We start from the raw sequence: 20410 nt of genomic DNA, 5'->3' as shown, positions 1-20410 counted from the left end.
ACAACTGTCAGATTTAACTAAAATGTCATGTTAGAATAAATAATGTCATAAATGTGTATTATCACGGACTTACTTCCTATCATTTGTTACGCACTGAAAAATGCTCATGAAAAGGACAATAGTTCAGATTTTACATTTAATATTTCCATAACGCGGTTTTCTGGTTTTTCTATGTTGAACGAGTATAATTCTGTATAAATAGTAATATTCAATAATATTTATTAAATTATTTTTGTCATTTATAGTGATTCCATTTACATATATCTGTTATCAGATGTATTTGTTGTCGGTCTTTCCTATTTAGAGTTTTTAACACTTTCATACTCTTGATTTCCCCTATAATATTTTCGATTTGTTCGGTATTTTAGTCCCTGATGTCTTGTCTTATCCTTATGTTTTATTGCCTTATTAAGTTCCTTATATTTTAGTGAATTTCGGTCCATGCAAATGTTGTCCTTAAGCGTCTGTTGTCTTTCTGTCTTTAATTTATTATTTTTCATAAGTTTGTTGATTTTTCCTAAAATTACATTAGTGCATTGACGGGCCGCGCAAAAAGTTTCAAAGGGCCGCATGCGGCCCGCGGGCCGCCTGTTGCCGACCCCTGTAGTAGAGTATAATGTAGAAACAATAGTGTTGAATGTGTTTTATTTTCAGATATGTACTTGGTTTCAATGCTCAAAATCTACTCAAAACGTGAAAATTTGTTAAATTTATTGAAAATTGATTATTTTCACCGGAATTACCACAGCCGCAGCATAAAAATTACACGAAATTATAGTACTTATTTCATTATTTTACGAACCATAAAACTGCAATAAAAATTGCAGCTATTTATGTAACACGTTGCGCGTTGGGCAAGTGAGATAAAGATAAGGAAACAATATGATTTATATATCGTTTCGACATAAAGTTTAAAAAAATTATAAGAAGAGTTAAATACTCGCTATGGAATCTACAAAACAAGATAATAATACATGAAAAGATACAATAGCAAAGCAATTTTAATATTTCAAATAGCTAGGAAACAATATAGACAGCTGTCAAAAATTATTATAAACGGATTGCTAATATTTTATTGCAAATAGTTGCGTATTACAATCTTCTCTTTCTCTTAATTTAGAATTAGGCCAGTTCATTCCTATGACTAAAGTCTTGGGACTCTAGCTCTCGTACCTTCGTGTTAGAGGTCTCCCAGGTGGTATCTAAGTATTGAATTTTTCAGATCTTGCCATTCTTGCGAGGATCTTATTATCCATTCCGTTCTTGTGGTCTCTCCACTCCCTACATTTCTGTCTAGCCCATTTTACGATATCCCGGACGCAGCATTATTCTCTTAGAAATGCATTCCTCTTTTTGGTCGCTAAGAATGCAGCCAGCAAGGGATCTCGGCATTCCCATTTCAGTTCTCCTTAGGAGCTTCTTGGTTACAGCTGTTTTCACTCTGATCTTTTAGCTGATAACTTTGGGCTCTACGCAGGACAACTAGACCACATAATAAGCATAGTTTGTCAAACCTAGGAAAGAGTTTGAAAATCTTACAATCGCCATGTGGTTATGGCGATTTTGAGATTTTCAAACTCTTTCCTATGTTTGACAAATTGTATAAAGTAGTGACCTGCTTTCGCAAGGTAAATAATATTCAGGTTTATACAGGTTATTATGAAGTGGCCACCTAAAAGCCCGGATTTGAATTTCATAAAGTATCTGTGACATGTATCTGTTTAAAACCACCACTTAAATAAGCATTTAGTGCATAGTAGGTAATTTAAGAAGCTGCAATTGTTGAATGATATTCAACAAGTCAATGTCTACAACTTTTATTTCTAGTTGTTTGAAGTCATCATAAAATAGTTTACTGGACAATGGAAAGTCGCAGTTAATATTAAACCGTTTATCAGGTTTATCTGTACTGGTTACAGAACAAGAAAATACTGGAAAATATCAATTACTCCAAGGGGCAAATCAGAGCAACTGATGACGTAAGTAAAAACATAGAAATTTATGCAAACCGAAGTAGAACATTATACAGACAGTTTCCAGAAAGCCAACTCATACCAAAATATACTTAATTAAATGTCCACCTAAATCTCAACGTAAACATATCAAAACAGGAATTATCCAAATCATTATATGATAAAGTCCAAAACGCCTGATCCAAACAAAAGGAATTTCAGGAAAAAATCCTGCTAACAAAGGTTTTAACAAAGAATGACTAACGATTTTTATTTATAAAAAAGGAATTCCACAAAATAGAAGAAAGAAAGCAACACAACATCTCAAGAAGTCCAGCAACACCCACACGAAGGGACCCAAGGATGACAACAATACCATATTATGTAAAGGGCCTATCAGAAAAAACGAAGAAGGATAGGAAATAAGTACAATATCACAGTAACATTTAAAACAGTCAACAAACTCAGATTTCTCCTGTTCAAAACCAAACCCAACAAATGACAAAAGAGGTCAAAAACTGCATCCACAGAATACCCTGTAAATGCAACAAGTTCTATGGGGTCCCGGTGAATTCATAACTATTTTAATCCCCCATCCTAATTACAGGCCAACTGGCAACTCTGGCCCTCAGATAATTTTTCGATAACCCTTTAAGTACCGGTGAATATGTAACTTTGATTTTCTAAGTACATAATTTCTAACGATGTTGATAATCTAATACCGGTATTCCAGGTATGTACCTGTATAAATTACCCTCTTTGGAGGTGGTGTAAAAGGTATTCATCATTTAGGTATTGTCTCTTGGAATAGTTACTAGAGAAAATCCAAAATAAAATTTGTTAAAATGGCTGAAATTTTTTAACAGATTTCGTAATGAGTGAACGTGATAAATAAGCTATCGGTTGTAAATAATTTTAAATTTCACTTAAAGAAAGTGCTAAAAAGTGGAAAACAAACCAAGAACCATTCGCTCACATTTGCTATAGGCCCCGTGTTGGCTTAATCCGTTACTGTTCAAATTTATTTCTTATACGGGGCATTCACGCTCTGATTTGTAGTACCACTAGAGGTACGACAAGAGAGAGAGAGTGATACTACTTTGTGGTCCCTCTAGTCGTACTACAACACCATTCACCACCCAACATTTTATCTTTCTAGCCGCCAAAAAAGGTCTTACCTTCCAGCCATCTGTTTTCACGGTGGTGTACACTAAAAAATGTATCGAGTAAAGTCTATGCAAAATATAATTCGGAGGATTTGTGTTTTTAAAAATTGGGTACATGGTACATGAGTTGAGGTTTCATAATTAAGCATGCCATAAGTTTCGTTTCTCTATCATTTGTCTAGGGCTGATATGAACTAATTAATTTTTACGACTTTTTAAGACGTAGGGTAGTTATATTCTATTTTAGTAAACTAAACTGGAGCTAGGATTTGCATTTAAAAATGAATAGTAAATTTGCATAAGATGCCAAAAGAAAATAGTTTTAGATTAATAAGAAACTGGTCTTTATTTACAGAAAGGAAAATGATTGGTCCCAACAAAAAGTAGATAATAAATAATCGTGTATTTTAATAAGGGTAATTTTTGTGACAGTTTATTTTCTATTAAATATTTGCAAAATAGGAATGTTTGCGTAAAGAAACTTGTAGACATCCCATACGTAATATACTGCGAGGCATAAGTTAGGGATATAGAAAATTTATGCTCATTTTCATAGTTGATTTTTTCGTGAACGGATTAACGGATCCCGCTAATTTTTTTTACTATTTTAGATATTTCTTTAGTATTGTTTCGCTATAACTTTTCCCATGCGTCACGATTCATTTTAAAACAAATTAAGTCAAAACGTAAAGTGAAACGTACGCCGATGTGTGTAGTATAATATACATAGTATACACATACAGTATACAAAATGTATATACACATCGACGTTATGTTTTGACTTAATTTGTTTGAAAAAGAATCGTGACGCATGGGAATAGTTATAGCGGACGAACAATATTATCACAGTTGTGCAAAGATTTACTTAAACTTCTTTTTTGTACTTATACTGGGTGGAGGAAAAGAAATGTTTTTCTTATGTTAAGTTTGAAACACCCTGTAGAGAGGACGAGGTACAATAATGCATCGGAATCGTATTATAGTCTTATGTTTGGTGAAATTTTTTTTGAATGTGCCTGATATCTTTAGAAACAAAGAAATAGACGGTTTTGTATTCTAACTTGTGTTTTAACCGAAACTAAAGTTTGAGACACCCTTTAGGGAGGAAGAGGTAAAATGGTGGTTATGCATCGATACTATGTTGTAGTCTCATCTTTTGTGAATCATTTATTTTTAAAATTTTTCTGATATATTTAATAACAAAGAAACTAGACCGTTTTACTATTTAATATGTGTTTTAACTGACGACTGCGATACGTGAGGAGGTCACGTCTTATCATACCACTAAGACGACATTATTTCCTATATATAGTGCGAAAGAAAAAGAGTGTTCAAAGAAAAAGAATATGTGTAATGTAACTCTCGATATTTAAAGAGCCTCCAGGTAGACACAGAATCCGTAATACTTTCAGGGAAATTCCACCCCAAAACATCATAGAGCCTCTATTAAACAATCTCGTCTCTCTTAAGTTGTGCTGTGCATACCACTTACCTGATCGACAATCGTTTACGTTATGTGCCTTTCTGTTTTTAAAGTTTTGTTAACTGTTATTTGTTAGTGTTAATTTAGTTTTGTTTCAGTAAAAATACATGGTAAGGAGTAAAACCACCTATTTTCTTTGTTATTTTCTTTATCTTTAGAAAGCTAAAGATATCAGGGAGATTCAAAAAACAAAATGTTCACAAAACATAAGACTACACTACGATTCTGATCTATACACAGATTTGTACCTCGTTCTCTCTACCGGGTGTTTCAAACTTAACATAAGAAAAACATTACTTTTCTTCCACCCTGTATAAGTACAAAAAAGAAGTTTAATTAAATTTTTGCACAACTGTGTAAATACTAAAGAAATATCTAAGATAATAAAAACAAAAATTAGCGAAATCCGTTAATCTGTTCACGAAAAAATAAACTATAAAAATGAGCATACATTTTCTATATCCTTAACTTATGACTCTCAGTGTAGTGGAAATTTTTAATCCAACATCCAACATCGGCATTCACGCTCCAACTTTCTTTGTAATACCGCTAGTAGTACCACTAGTGGTACTACTAGTAGTACTACAACCCATTCACGGTCTGATTTTAGATCCAACATATCACTTTCTCTCTCTTGTCGTACCACTAGTAATACTACAAATCAGATCATGAATGAGGCCCTTTACCTTTTAACTAACTACCTAAGGTATTAGATTTAATCAATGGTTTCGAATTCACCTGAAAGAAAGTTTCGAATTGGCAGGGTCAGGTAGCATAAAAGTTACAAATTTCCGGTGTACATTTTGATTTTAAAATGTTTGTCATTAAAAGTTGCGATTTGGCGCGTGTCCGTTCTATGTGGGCGAAACTGCAAGACCATTAAGCGTCAGGATAAACGAGCATGGAATATATATGTAAAACAGGCAAACGCCTGGGGGCAAGGAACACAGAGTACAATCGAAAAATGCATCAATAATCATAAAAGAAACAGACATGAAAAAGAAAAAAATTAAATTGGATGAGGAGTCCTCATCCTACTAAATTAAGAATAATATGTAGCAAATGCATCAGCAGAATGCAGCCGACTTTTATTGCCAATACTTAAAGAAGAAGTAACAACAAGAATATACCAACAATAGCGAATTAGGAAAAAATATGAGATGCACATCTTCAACCACACAAAATAATTAAAATTTTTGTAAACAAAATAATGGGCGTATACTAGTTCGCTCCGGCGGTCAGATTTTAATACCCCACAGAAAAGGGGCATAGGTAAGTTCGCTCCGGCCATATATTTCGAAAAGATAGTTGAATAATGTCTTTACTGGGTACACAATGAATAATAATGAATAGCCAGGGTCAGCTTAAATAGATAATGTTGCCTTCATAAAGCAGATACTTTGATACATTTTATTAATAAAATTTTTAATAAATATTTCTCAAACTTTGTATTGGGCAGATTGCAATTGCGCGCAAAGGTCAAAAAGGAGAGAGACATAACCCTTCGGTCCAAACCTAACTTACGGGTATTAGAGTGAGAGAACCGCAGTAGGTATTTGACCGCTGCGCGCAATCACAACCCACCCTTTCTAATACGACAATACTATCATTGTTTAAAAGAATGAGTCTTTTTAAAACAATGCTACCAATGCTGGTTATTAGCGCGCTTATCACTGTATTTATATAAATAGGTAACCACCAATATTTTATATAATTTCTAATATAAAATACAAAAGTCACAGTACGAATTTTCCTGATATTAATTTTCCTAGAATAGAATAGATAAATACTTAATCCGCTTAACTACGGGAGCGAACTAGGTTATGGTTTTCGGAGCGAACTAGTATGTAATTAAGAGGGTTTTTTGACCATGGGAGCGAACTAGTGTGCTCCGAAAATAATTGTTTATCAACTTGTTTTTCCACATATTTTCTAAGCGGTATATTTACAATACTTATTTGTGCTACAATATTGTGGATACATTGTACATACTAAGAAAATACACAAAGTATTATACTCTGTTTACTTATAACGGTATTCAAAACGCAATAAACATGTTCATCATTTTGTTTGTCTGCCTACACGAACCTTAACAAACAATCTGCATCTCAACGATTCTAACTAAATAAAACCTGTAGTGGTATTTAGGCTTTCCTCGGAAATGTTTTGCATTTTTCTTTCATCGAAAACGCCGATTGATATTTCCTAGAGGAACGGCGGACGTCTGCGATTAATTCGGGAATCGAGAGATGGCCGATGCCAGCAATGTTTCAAAGAGTTATTTTGTAACTGGTGGCATTTAATTAAGTACATACACTTGTTGAAAACAACTATAGGCATGGACTGCGGGTCAGTTGTTATAAAATATTTTAACAGGATTGTACTCAAAGCTTTCTTCGAATTTGGTTTGGTTAATTCAAGATTTATCCACTTTTTAACTTGATAAAACGTTGCAAATGTTGGATACGCTGATAGAACTTTTTTATAAACGGGTCCTAGTCCAGGGCGCATCTGTTTTGAGATGGACGTTGAGAGGTGACTCAAATTTTTTTGCAGAAATTGCTTGAAAATAACTCATATAATAATTGAGTTATCCTCCCACTCAAAATGGTCAGGAACATTGTTTAAATAATCAAAATGTCAAAATATAAAGGAAAAATTCGATTTTTTATTGGTTTTTTGATTATACTTTAAAACTGTTCATTTCTGAGAAAAGTTGTACTGACATAAAATTTGCATAATTAAATTTTCTACAATATAGAATTGGTTAATGATTTAAAAAATAGTCACCCTTGTTGCACAATGGCAATAATTGCGAAAAAAGCCATACAAAAACAAGTATTCGCCTTTTACGTTTTTCAACCATTTATGCTTAGGACTTTCATATTCTACCCAGAAAAACTTTATGATATAGTAAAACAACACTGTAAATTTCATTAAGATCGGTTTAATAGATTTTGCAAAATAAATTTTGTAATCCAGCTTTCGCAAAAAAAATTCATTTTTTTTAAATGTTGCAGGACTGAAAATAAAGCAGATAGCAAGTTGAATTTTTTTGCTTATAGAAGTGTACTGTACCTTTCATTTGCAATTTGCACAATTAAAATCGATTAATTACCCCGGCGTCAGGAAATTTTTTAAATAAACATTAATTTTTGGTGCTACCCGCAGGACAGCGGTGTTGGATTCACACAAGTTGATTTCCACCAAAATTTCTTCCAATCATTATCTAATATATTATTTTCTTACTCTATATTTTGTTGTATTTTAATATTTTAATTCCACAAAAATCAAACCAATTTTAATATTGTTTGTGAAATATTGTTTAAACAATTGCATATGTTTAAAAATAATAAACTTTTATTTTCTAAGTTAAAATATATGAACAAAGAAAGTTTTTGCTAAAAAAAGTGTTATTTCAAAGGATAGAGTATGTGTTTTTATTTTGCAATAAACAAATTTATTTATTTATATCGAAATGTAATAAAAATTGAAATGTATCAATCATTATCAAACGTCATTGGAATGCCCAATCAGAGCAAACTATCCTCTGTTCTGCGCGTAGCACCAATAATTAATGTTTATTTAAAAAAATTCCTGACGCCGCCGTGGTAGTTAATCGATTTTAGTTTTGCAAATTGCAAATGAAAGGTACAGTACACTTCTATAAGCAAAAAAAATTTCAACATGCTATCTGCTTTATTTTCAGCCCTGTAACATTTTGAAAAAATGAATTTTTTTTGCGAAAGCTGGATTGCAAAATTTATTTTGCAAAATCTATTGAACTGATCTTAATGAAATTTACAGTATTCTTTTACTGTATCATAAGGTTTTTCTGGGTGAAATATGAAGGTAGCATAAATGGTTGAAAAACTTAAAATGCGAATACTTGTTTTTGTATGGTATTTTTCGCAATTATTGCGATTTTGCAACAAGGGTGACTATTTTTTTAATTTTTAACCAATTCTATATTGTACAAAATTTAATTAGGCGACTTTTATGTCAGTACAACTTTTCTCGGAAACTAATACTTTTAAAGTTATAATTTAAATAAAGTTATATAAAGAAAAAAATCGAATTTTTCCTTCATTTTTTGACATTTTGATTATTTAAACAATGTTCCGGACCTTTTTGAGAGGGAGGATAATTCAAATATTATTATTTAAATTATTTTCAAGCAATTTCTGCAAAAAAATTTGAGTCAACTCTCAACGTCCAAATGTACTAATATTTTGACAGATGCGCCCTGGTCTATCCGACGTTTTTAACATATTAGAAAGCTTCCTACAGAAAGAAACATTGGCTTGGATGACAAAGATGTTCGCATACATAATTGCGAATTTGTATTGGAATCAAACATTAGTTTTCGTAGACGGCTTGATTCAATTTTCAGAAATGCACTTTAAAAAAAAAACAGAAAAAAATAATTGTGAAGTTAGTTACTACTTTACTACAGTACCCCTCTACCTTCTATTCAAGAAGAGCTGCAAACATTACTTGGCAGTATCGTTGAGAGCTGTAAGAAAGCGGGTCTGGATCTAAACATACGGAAAACCAAAATACTCATAATAAGAATATAAAACCGGCTATACAGTGATGAGCGCGCTAATAACCGGCAAAATAACGCAAAAGATGGAAAACATTAAGTTGTGAGATAAAAAGAAATAAAACAAGTAGAGTTGGGAAATTTAGCGATAAAAATCTTTAAATTTACATTCTATTGTTTCCCACCTTTAGACGTATCGGACGAGTTTGGCAACTGCCACTGTGACAGTGACAGTTTTAGTTGTCATACTCCTCTGATGCGTCGAAAGATGGGAAACAATAAATAGAATGTAAATTTATAGGTTTCTATCGCTAAATTTCCCAACTCGACTAGTTTCATTTCTTTTTATCTCACAACTTAAGATGTTATTAGCGCGCTCATCACTGTATAATCACAAACTTGAGCAATCAAGAATTCATGGAAGAATTAGCCAAATATAATAATATGATCAATTTTTAGCCAGTTTTTACAGACAACAAGCTACTTTGGAAAATAGAGAACAACATTGGTGTGTGAATATTTCTCCAAAAAAGGCGAATCAGTCAGGAAGTACAGATGGGTCCTGGTACTGAATCCTTTTTTTAACAATTATTTTCAACACGCTGACATTCCAACAAAAATGAAAGAAAACAAAAGAAAGAAATGAAAAAAGAAAAAGAATCTTAATGAAGTATCTAGTGATGGAATGTTAAAACAAGACTTTTTTTCCCACAGCCCGAATCAGTTTTGGACCAAAATGATGCAAGAATACCCCGAATTGGTTAGCGAAGCTCTCACACGTTTGGTTTCATTTGCAACATCTTATGCCAATTATTTCTCATCAATGACCGCTGTTAAATGAAAGTGGAAAATGGCTTAGAACTCGAAAATTACATCATTGTTTGAAAGGCTAGTTTCTGAAAAACTGGCACATAAATTAATTTGTATTTCTTTACTTTGCATTGTATTTTTATGTAAAGTGTTTAATTATTATTATTTATGTTTTACGAGGTAGTTAAGTTTATGTTGCTCAATAAACGACAAGAATATTATGATAATTAGGGCGTTATATTTTTATTTGCCCTGTTTTTATTTAAGCTATGAAATAAACATAAACTATAACAAACAGATCTATCATTGATCACACATCATTCATCAGACAAATATTCAAAAACAACGGAGTACGATATAGAACGCCACTACACCTTCGTAGACTTTAAGGGCAACGTATAAAACTGACAGACCCCAATTATATTCGGTTATGATCGGATTTACAATAACAGAAGGATTGGTAGAATTAACTAAAATGACAATGAGAAAAGTCGAATGTAAAGTGCGGGTACAAAGAGATATTTTAGGGTAGAAATAAATATTCGTATACGAGACCTTTCAAATGGGATGTCACGTGAACTGGGTTTGTATTTACAAAAAGTCATTCATGGTTGGCATACCCATTCCTTCGCACTTTATTTTCCAATGTTTCAGGGTTTTTTCCAGGAATATTTTGAACGGGATAGGGGATGTGGAGCAGCCCTATAGTATATTCTATTGCCCGTTTTGATAGCTCCTTTGTTATTCTTGTAGAGTGATTTTACTGTTTTTATTAATATTCGTGGTTCGAATTTCGATGTCTTCCATTGCTTAATCAAAATCAAGATGGACGGATCTATTTTTGGTCATTCTTCTTTATTTTATTAGTTTTTTGACCGGGTGATCTAAGCATGCTGTAGCATTAGACTTTTATCTATTAGTACAATTCATACAGTTAACTATTGATCTGGAAATGGCCTCGTTATAACAATGTCGGTATATTTCTATCTCTTATTTATAGCATTGCAAGTTTAAAAAATTCACTGTCATTAACTGACCGAGTCTATTACACAATTAGGCAAGTAGGAAGTGTATAATTACGATGTGCAATGGTCTAACATTTACGAAAAAAATTCTTTGTCAAGATTACTCGTAACACATTCACTAATTGGACGGAATTAAAGCTTTGAAACTTTAGTGAATCATTTCTTGTAAACAACTGTGTTTTATAAAATAATGAATCATTTTAAATTAGATTTATTCTCTGGCCAATTCTTTTTGCTTGCGATGAAGTTAGAGTTGGCCGTCCTTAATTCAATGGTCACGGGTGTTATTGGTCTAATTATGTACTCAATTTTCTTTGCGTTATTAAGGCCGTGTTTTCACCAAAAGCAACCTAAGACCGCAACTTTAGTTGAGTTGCTGGTGCTCTGTGCTCTTACTGTATAGACAGAGTAACTGTCAACAGTGTCAACTGACGAACTGGCGACTGCGAGGCGGTATGCAGCGCTGCCAGCAACTAATGAGCAACTGGTTGAGTTGAAGTTGAGTTGCCTTTTATTAGGTGGAAATACGTGTATTTAAACATGTATTTAAATATTATACTACAGTAATTGCCTCACCTATTGTTATGACCGAGTTACAGGGTGTTTTGTCTATTTTGTCCATTTCTTTCTGGATCTCTACCTCTAGAACCACGTTGAATATTTTTTTGATATTTGGTACACGCATGTCACATTTAGAACTCAAATCACCCAACTACGAATCACAAGAAAAATCCAGGTCCGGAGTACAAAAAAAAAATATTTTGAAAATTTCAATATACAGGGTGTTGTTTCACAAGGTCACAATGACTTTATATTTTTTGGGGATCCGGACATTGATTTTTCTTGTGATTATTAGTTAGGTAATTTGAATTCTAAATGAGATATGTGTACTACATATCAAAAAAATATACAAGGTGTTTGAAGTTATGGATGCAGATAGAAATGAGCAAAATCGATAAAACACCCTGTAACTCGGTTATAAAAATTGATAAGGCAATAAAAGTAGTATATCTAGAACCGCGTTATTGACCTCTATTTAAAGAAAAATCCAGGTCCGGGGTACCAAAAAAATATTTTGAAAATTTCAATATACAGGGTGTTGTTTCACAAGGTCACAATGACTTTATATTTTTTTGGTGATCCGGACCTTGATATTTCTTGTGATTATTAGTTGGGTGGTTTGAATTCTAAGTGAGATATGTTTACCACATATCAAAAAAATATACAAGAAGTTATGGATCCAGATAGAAATGAGAAAAATCGATAAACACCCTGTAACTCGGTTATAAAAATTGATGGAGCAATAAAAGTAGTATACCTACGGTGACCATATGTACTTATTTAAGTAGGACAGTACTTATTTTTAAATATTGTCCTAATGTACTTTAAAACCTTTCTAAGGACACGCGAATGTACTTATTTTTTCTAAAAAATGAATATTTTTATCTTTTACTACTTTTAAACAAATTGCTTTGTATACTGTTCCAGGTATTGCAGCTTTTGGGTCTTGATGGTTTCCAATATTTCCATTCTTTTGTTCACTCTTCTCCTGACTTCGTTGTTTGTTACAGGCTCGGTCCATGCTATCTTCAGGTACCTTCACCCACAGTTCAAATGCTTCCAACTTTTTAGTAGTCGACGTGTTAATTGACCATGCTTCTATCCCGTAAAGTAGAGTCGAGAAAATATAACACCTTGCCAGCCTAACTCTCAAGTCTTAACTATTTCAGTTCTCTTGCACAAACTACCTTTCTCATTTTATTGAAGTTGGTTCTTGCCTTCTCTGTTCGAACTTTGATTTATTTAGAGTAATCGTTTGTGTGATTAATTATTGTGCCAAGATAGTTGTAGTTTTCAACTTGTTCTAAAGTTTTACCTTTAATTGTCAGGCTTTTATCATTATTTTGGGTTTTTGATAGCCTCATAAATTTAGTTTTCTTGATGTTTACTGATAATCCATATTGTTCTCCATACTCAACTATCTTGTTCATTAGCTTTTGGAGGTCTTGGAGGTTGTCCGCTATTATGATAGTGTCGTCCGCATATCTAATGTTGTTAATTGGCGTTCCATTTAGGTACCTTTATTCCTGCTGTTTCTCCCTCAAGAACTTTTTTCATAATTTCTTCAGAGTATGCCTTGAATAGTAGTAGTGACAATACGCACCCCTGTCACACTCCTCTTTTAATTTCGAACTCTTCTGATGTGTGTTCGTTAATGCGTATGTGTGCCTGCTGTTTATAATATAGATTTGTTATAATTCAAAGGTCATTGTATTGTAATTGTTTTGCTTTGAGGACGTCCATTAGCTCTTTGTGGCGGACTTTATCGAAAGCCTTGTTGTAATCTATGAAACGGACGTACATATCCTGGTTCACATCCAAGCATCTCTGGATTAGTAGTGTAAATTCAAAGTTTGTTTCTTCAATATCCATATCAAGTGTTTGGTAAATGCGTTTATGAATGATCTTTAAAAACATTTTAAGTGTGTGAGACATCAGGATTATGGTGCAGTGGTCGCACACAAAACTTCACTGCGCAAGTGAAACATTTTTACACAAAATGTGTAACCTACCTAGAAAACTGGAGTACAAATGTTCATGAATTTAAACTGTTCAAAAGCATAGATCTAAAGCGGGCTCCACATTCTCGGCGAAGTTACTTCGCCAAAATTGACCTCGAAGTACCCTCTTTACACACTCGTTCTACTTCGCGAGGAAGTGCGATACCGACAAAGAGCGCTGTGATACCGACAAAGATCCCTTTGACCAGACCAACATAGAATGGAAGTAGAACGAAGTGAGGCAAAGTTACACAAGGTGGCCGTCTACACTCTCGTACTTCGATCGACCTCGGCGAGAGTGTGGAGCTCGCATAAGAAGTGAAATAACATGAAACGATGTTTGTTATTCTCTCGAAGCTTTTAAATTGTATATCAAGGCAACCATGTTAAACGAAGATCAACTCTTTGACGAACTGGGAATTTCGAAAGACATGGCTACAAGTGAATAAATTGCTGAGTGGAACAGAGAAGAAAAAAATAGTCAGGATCGATGGCTTCAAGTTTTTAAGTGTGTAGATAAATTCAAACTGAAAAACTTACAAATATTAAGCGAATTTATTTTTTGTCTTCCGGGTACTATGTAGTGCGGATATCGAGCATTTATTTTCTGTAATAAATAATTATTATTTGACGTCGGAAAAGTTACAAATGTCCATATCCACTCTCAAGGCAGCGATGCTGGCGTACGCAAATTTTTATGAGACTTGTATGAAATGTTTCATTTACTTCAGTCGAAGCCGGACCTTCTTAAATTCATTTTAAGTTCAGAAAAATATGAATGATGCAGAAAACCGGAAGAAGATTAGGCTATTCCAGGTCCCTCATGTAAAAACTCTTAATTACAGGCTTGTAACTTTTTAAAAGTTAATGTAATATGTTATGTTTAGTTTAATTGATATAATTTTTTATGTCTAGCTACATACTTAGTTTATTTATTTTAATGCCAAAAAGTTATATTTGTCCAATGACAAGATACATTTTGCGTTTTTAATCCATTTTTTTTGTAGGTACTTATTTTTCTTTAAAAAGATATGGTCACCGTAAGTATATATACCTATCTAGAACCGCGTTATTGACCTCTATTTATTCACCATTCAAGTATTTCCGTTTCCAAATGAAACACCCTGTATAAGAAGTAGTAAAGAAAATTTATATGTAAGTAATAATTTTTTAAAAACTAATAATACATATCGACCTTGTTTTATATTCATCGTCCAAAATATTTATCGGCATTTCCTCACGTACTGGCTTCGCTAAAAATGCGAAGAATGTCCATAAAACATACCGTTTTAGTTAAACGCGACCTTTCAGCAATATGCGAAATATAAATGGAAAAGCACAATCGAACAACTGGTTTTTTTCTCCAAAACAATTTTTACCTTGTTTTATTTATTCAGATGTACATCTTTTTTGTGATCCAAATATCTTTGTCATATAATATACAATAATTTTGGATTTGCTAATCAATAATAACCTTCAAACCTTCACGGTGAAGTTTCGTAATCGTTTAAGTCTAAATATTTTTGTCGCAGTAAATGATTCATAAATAATAACAAAATTCTTTAACAGTGTACTACACGTGTCAAATTGGATGGAAAGAGTAGTACATATTATGTTGAATTATTCGAAACAAATATGTTGCAACATTTATTTCAAATGAAAGTAAAGTATAAGGTAACAAACATTTCTTTAGAAACCTGATAGGTTTTCTATCATTTTAAAAGTAATGATAAATTTTTCGAAATTAAGGATTATAATCTACATTATAGCTTATATCTTAAATAATCTGCTATGCAGACGATGCAATACTAATCTCTCAAAATGAAGATGATTTACAACGTATGCTGCAAATTTAATATAACTGCCAGAAAATTTAACATGTTAATTTCCCCAAAAAACACAAAATGCATGGTTATAACAGCAAATCCAATAAGATGTACATTGGAGCTGGAGGGTCACATAATAGAACCAGTGATGGAGTTTAAATATCTAGGCATCACACTATCTAGCTACGGAAAGCTCGAAACAGAAATGGAAGATCAAGTGAATAGAGCAGACAGAGCCGCAGGTTGTCTGAATGACACAATATGGAGAAATAAAAATATCGGAAAAGAAATGAAAGGCAGAATTTACAAAACAGTCATCAGACTAATAATGACATACGCGGCAGAAACACGACGTGACACAGAGATGACAAAAGGATAGGGTCAATGATAAGCCAATGATGGTATTTACTTGTATGAAAGATATAGATATGAAAATAGCACGGGGAAAGCAAGCCACGAAAGCACTCCAAGGAGTGATCTGGAACAATATTCTAACCAAAGAAAAAAGTATCTTTCAGATAGTAGGGCTAAATATTGGACTTATGAGATGTCTGCAAACCACTAGAGGACAGAGAAAATATGGAATAGAATGGAAGTTTGTAACGGGTACGAAAGTCATTAACGTTTTCGAATCCCTAGTATTAATTTTGCTCCACCCTGTATGTTAGAATCGTTGGATTCATGTGTTGTGTTTCAGAGTATTACGTAATTCGTTTTCTCACAATGATAAATATTGTGTATTTTGTCGATCGTACGGTTCTCAGGATTTTTAGCGTGGAATTAGATCATCCGATATTTTTTGTTTGCCTTCGGCTGAATAAGAGTTTAATGGTTTTCCGAGACAAAAGTCTAAAACTTGGTTGATAAGTGGTACTCATTGAGCTCAGATTACTGTCGCTACCGACTTTGAGACTGTGAGAAATGTTTATCTTATAACGATAAGAGGCTCTGAGTTTGTTTATGTAATCCAACAAGTGTTCTTTTTGATGACGCATATGAGAACGGGCCTTAGCTGTGAATACGTCCAAGTCAGCGTTTTTTTGTGAGAACCTAGAAGAAACTGCTTACAGATGATAGTATTTTCTTATTGGCTGAGAAACATGCATGGCGTCGAATTAGAGATTTGGCGGAGAATGGTTTTGCTTTTCTATTGGCCAAGACTTTGATTGATGGAGTGAATTTAAATCTGTAATTGGTTGCGAGGATTATTCATGGGAGGATTGAGTGATCTTTTGAAAGGGCGTTTTTGTTGAGGAATCTGGTCGAAGTTAAGAGTTGAGAGAGTGCCGTGAGGACATTCAGTTCTGTTAGAGTCGTCATGAAGTGTCTAGTTTTGAGTTGCAGTCAGTTTCCAGTTTAACATGTTACCAGTTACCAGTTTCTTCGGCCGGCTGATATTTAACTCAGCTCGGCGACGCATTGCGGTTTACAACGGAACTCCGGCAATTTTCGCTGTTGTTTTGTTGTACCACTTTTGGTATTTTTTTTACATACAGTCAGAAGTTATTTGGAGGTTTTTTTGTTAGCAGTTTCTAACATAGCCGTAAAAGCCTGAAACAGTTTTGCCCTTTTGATCCAGTTTAATATACTGAAGAACTTCAATATTTTGTTCGAGCAGTGCCAATTTGTTTTAATGAAAATAATTGCTGAAAGTTTCATAAAAAAAACTATTGCATAGCAAATGTACTTTCCATATGTCAATTCATTTGTATAGTGACTTTTGTGAGTGAATAGTGCCTTGGACTTTGAAAATCAACCATAAGAAGATTCAGAACTATGTACAAGGTATTTTTTTGTAAACTTTTAATTTTCTTTTTTTTTTTTGGTAATCACGATCTGTTTGTACACCATAAGAGATCACCAATTTAATTTCTTTTTGTCTTAATAAATGTTTTATTTGCTAAATACCATCTTATTATTTCTCTTTTCCATCTCTCTTGTTTCGTAAGTTCAACAAAGATTTGGCTGAGTAAAGTACAACAAGGTAAGTCAGGCTATATTTGTTTTCACGTAAAAGTATTTTATATATTTTTATCTGACTATGTTTTTGTTTTATTTTGATTTAGCTATCTTTCTTTTAATATTTCTATTTTTTGTATATTTTTGGTTCCCATAAAGTAACCAGTGGCGCCCAATATTTTATTTCTTTTTATTTGACATTCTTACTTTGATTTTCCTATTATTTTTATTTCTAAGCTAATAAGAGCGTATTAATAACATCTTGTTAAGAACAAGACTGAGCAACCAATGACTTGTTCTCCAATTTGTGTAACACGTCACATCTTTATATGACATATCAACATCGTGTCAAATTTTATTTTCCATCAATGTTTCACTGGCATTTGACGTGTTAATGTTACAAGTTGTATGCTCAATTACAAAAAAGTTAGAAAACAGAGCCCTGCAATGATATGGGCATGTATGTACAAAGAATACCAGAGCATAATTGGCCGCCGAAAAGGTTATTGGACTGGGACCCGCCGCGCCGGGAAGAAGACGGAGACGAAGACCTTGTTATGAGATGAAAAACGTACACAGGAACATAGGAAGTGCTATGATAGAGACAGACTTCAGAGAAGGCGACTGGGAGAATAGAGTGCTGTGGAGGACGAAAACGGCGAATCTCTTAGTGGGAAAAGAAGAAGAATAAGAGAAAAATGATTATGATTAACTTTTGTATTACATATTATATTGTATAATTACAGAGATCTTTTGTACAGAAACAGCTAGCTTTGCATATTTGTGATTTCATATTTTATTTTTCACGAGATAATAATAATACCTATAGCTAGGGATACCATACGTCCGGATTTCGTCCGGACACTCCGGATTTGAAAGACATGTCCGGATTGGTGTCCGGATATGAGAAATGTCCGGATTTCTTTCTTTACCAAAAAAAAATTGAAAACACTTGGCCCAAAGCACGGTGGGAAATTTCATTCTGCGTAGCACCTAGTTAAGTTGATCGCACTGCTTGTCATGTTGTTAGAAAATAGGTGTATATGTATTTTAAACTGGCAGAGATTTTCGATGTTAGTAGCATATTGTAGCGAAACAGCTGTAGGTCTGGATCCCGCGTATGAAAAAAAGTTGAATAATAGCAACCTGAAAATTTGTTAATAGCTTAAGGGTGTCTAGTCGGACAAACTTTGATATTATAGGAACACTGGAACAGGGGAAGTTTTAATTGTGGAACAGGTTAAAAATTTGGAACGGTCAGACCACGAAAACGGCACATGTATTTTGTCCGACAGAACAGACTTGAACTCTCCGAACAGAGATTAAACTCTCATGCAAAAATCAGACTGCTATTTATCACAAAATGGGCGATTTAATCAGTGGAACATGTAGAATATGTCAAATGACAGGAATTATAACAGGTGATAAATAGCAGTCGGATTTTTGCATGAGAGTTTATTCTCTATTCGGAGAGTTTAAGTCTATTCTGTCGGACAAAATAAATGTGCCGTTTTCGTGGTCTGACCGTTCCAAATTTTTAACCTGTTCCACAATTAAAACTGCTCCTGTTCCAGTGTTCTTATATATCAAAGTTTATCCGACTAGACACCCTTAAGCTATTAACAAATTTTCAGCTTGCTATTAATCAACTTTTTTTTCATACGCGGGATCCAGACCTACTGTACTGTTAATTGTACCATAATATGCATTTCGCATATAATATGTACAATGTAGAGGTAGCAACACAGTCAAATTCACATTTTACATTTTCTACAACCCCTTGGACTACCCCTGTCCGGATTTGGCCTTAATATATTATGGTAATCCTACCTATAGCTCACAAATACGTAGAATCCGTGTAAAAAGTCACAAGAAATATTAATTCGCCATCTTTGCGCTCATGACATTAAATACCTTCATGTGACCGTAATTTTTTAAAACCATGTTAACGAGCTCAAACAGCGACTGACCCCGTTATTTGACACCGACAATCTCATCCAAACAGAAATAGACTCGGCAGCACACACGAAGAGCAGTCTTTTTTGTTTTTGTAAATAATAATATAATTTAAATGGGAACAACCGGGAATGTATAGTTCTTGACAGATAACTTGTACGTAATATGTTAGCTGTTAGCGAATTCCTGGAAAACCTACATACATTCGTGGTATTCATGAAAGTAGCAATTGGTAAAATGTTTTAAAAATATAATTCAAACAACTTTTAGCCTGCAGATTACATCCGTAATGTAATTTTTAAAAGGCTGTTTTATTACTGTTTGTTTAAATATGTAATTCCGATTTGTATTTTGGGTATACATTCTTTTATGACAGTAAATTACCGTGTTGGAGTATAATTTGCATCGTCACCACAGATTTGCTTGAAAATTTGAATTTCGGTTCCTTTTACTCTATACTTCACTATTTAGTCCTGCCGCCAGGGGGGGTACAACGGCCTTCTTAATTCAGATAGACTTACCCAAGTTTTTTTTATGTATTTTGACCCGTAGAACACGAATTTTTTGGGTAACAGTTGATCCCGATGTCGATAAGATTGTTATAAACAAAGAACTTGACGAATTACATAACAGCGATTTTTCGCAAAACAAAACATTTTTTTTGTATTTTTTGGGTGATTCTCAGCAAAGTCTTACAAGTTTTTTTCGTAGGATGCATAGTTTTCGAGATAAACGCGGTTGAACTTTCAAAAAATCAAAAAAGTGCAACTTTTGAACCCGAATAACTTTTGATTAAAAAATAAAATAGCAATTCTGCTTACTGCATTTGAAAGTCAAATTCTATCGGTTTTGATTACTTGCATTGCTAAGTTTTTATTTGTTAAACAAAGCCATAAACACATAGTGTTTCCCGTGCCCAATGCATGCGTTTTAATGTGCGTAATCTACGTAGAAATTCTCCGTATGCGCGCCTACTCGTTTGATTTCAAATGAGAAATGCATTGAAAACATCATTCAATCACTATGTGTTTATAGCTTTATTTAACAATAAAAAAATTAATTTTTAACAATGAAACTAATCAAAACCGATAGAATTTGACTAGAACTTTCAAATGCGGTAAGCAGA

General features: G+C 33.4%; 1 protein-coding gene across 3 annotated transcripts in view; it reads right to left on the bottom strand.

The window, feature by feature from the left end:
• Positions 1-20410, bottom strand: part of LOC126891786 (ribosomal protein S6 kinase alpha-5-like) — a 570345-nt gene that overhangs the window by 264789 nt on the left and 285146 nt on the right. The window lies entirely within an intron of this gene.

This window comes from Diabrotica virgifera, chromosome 9 (genome assembly GCF_917563875.1).
Source record: "Diabrotica virgifera virgifera chromosome 9, PGI_DIABVI_V3a".
Classification (NCBI taxonomy): domain Eukaryota; kingdom Metazoa; phylum Arthropoda; class Insecta; order Coleoptera; family Chrysomelidae; genus Diabrotica; species Diabrotica virgifera.
This window is presented reverse-complemented; position numbering and strand designations above follow the sequence as displayed.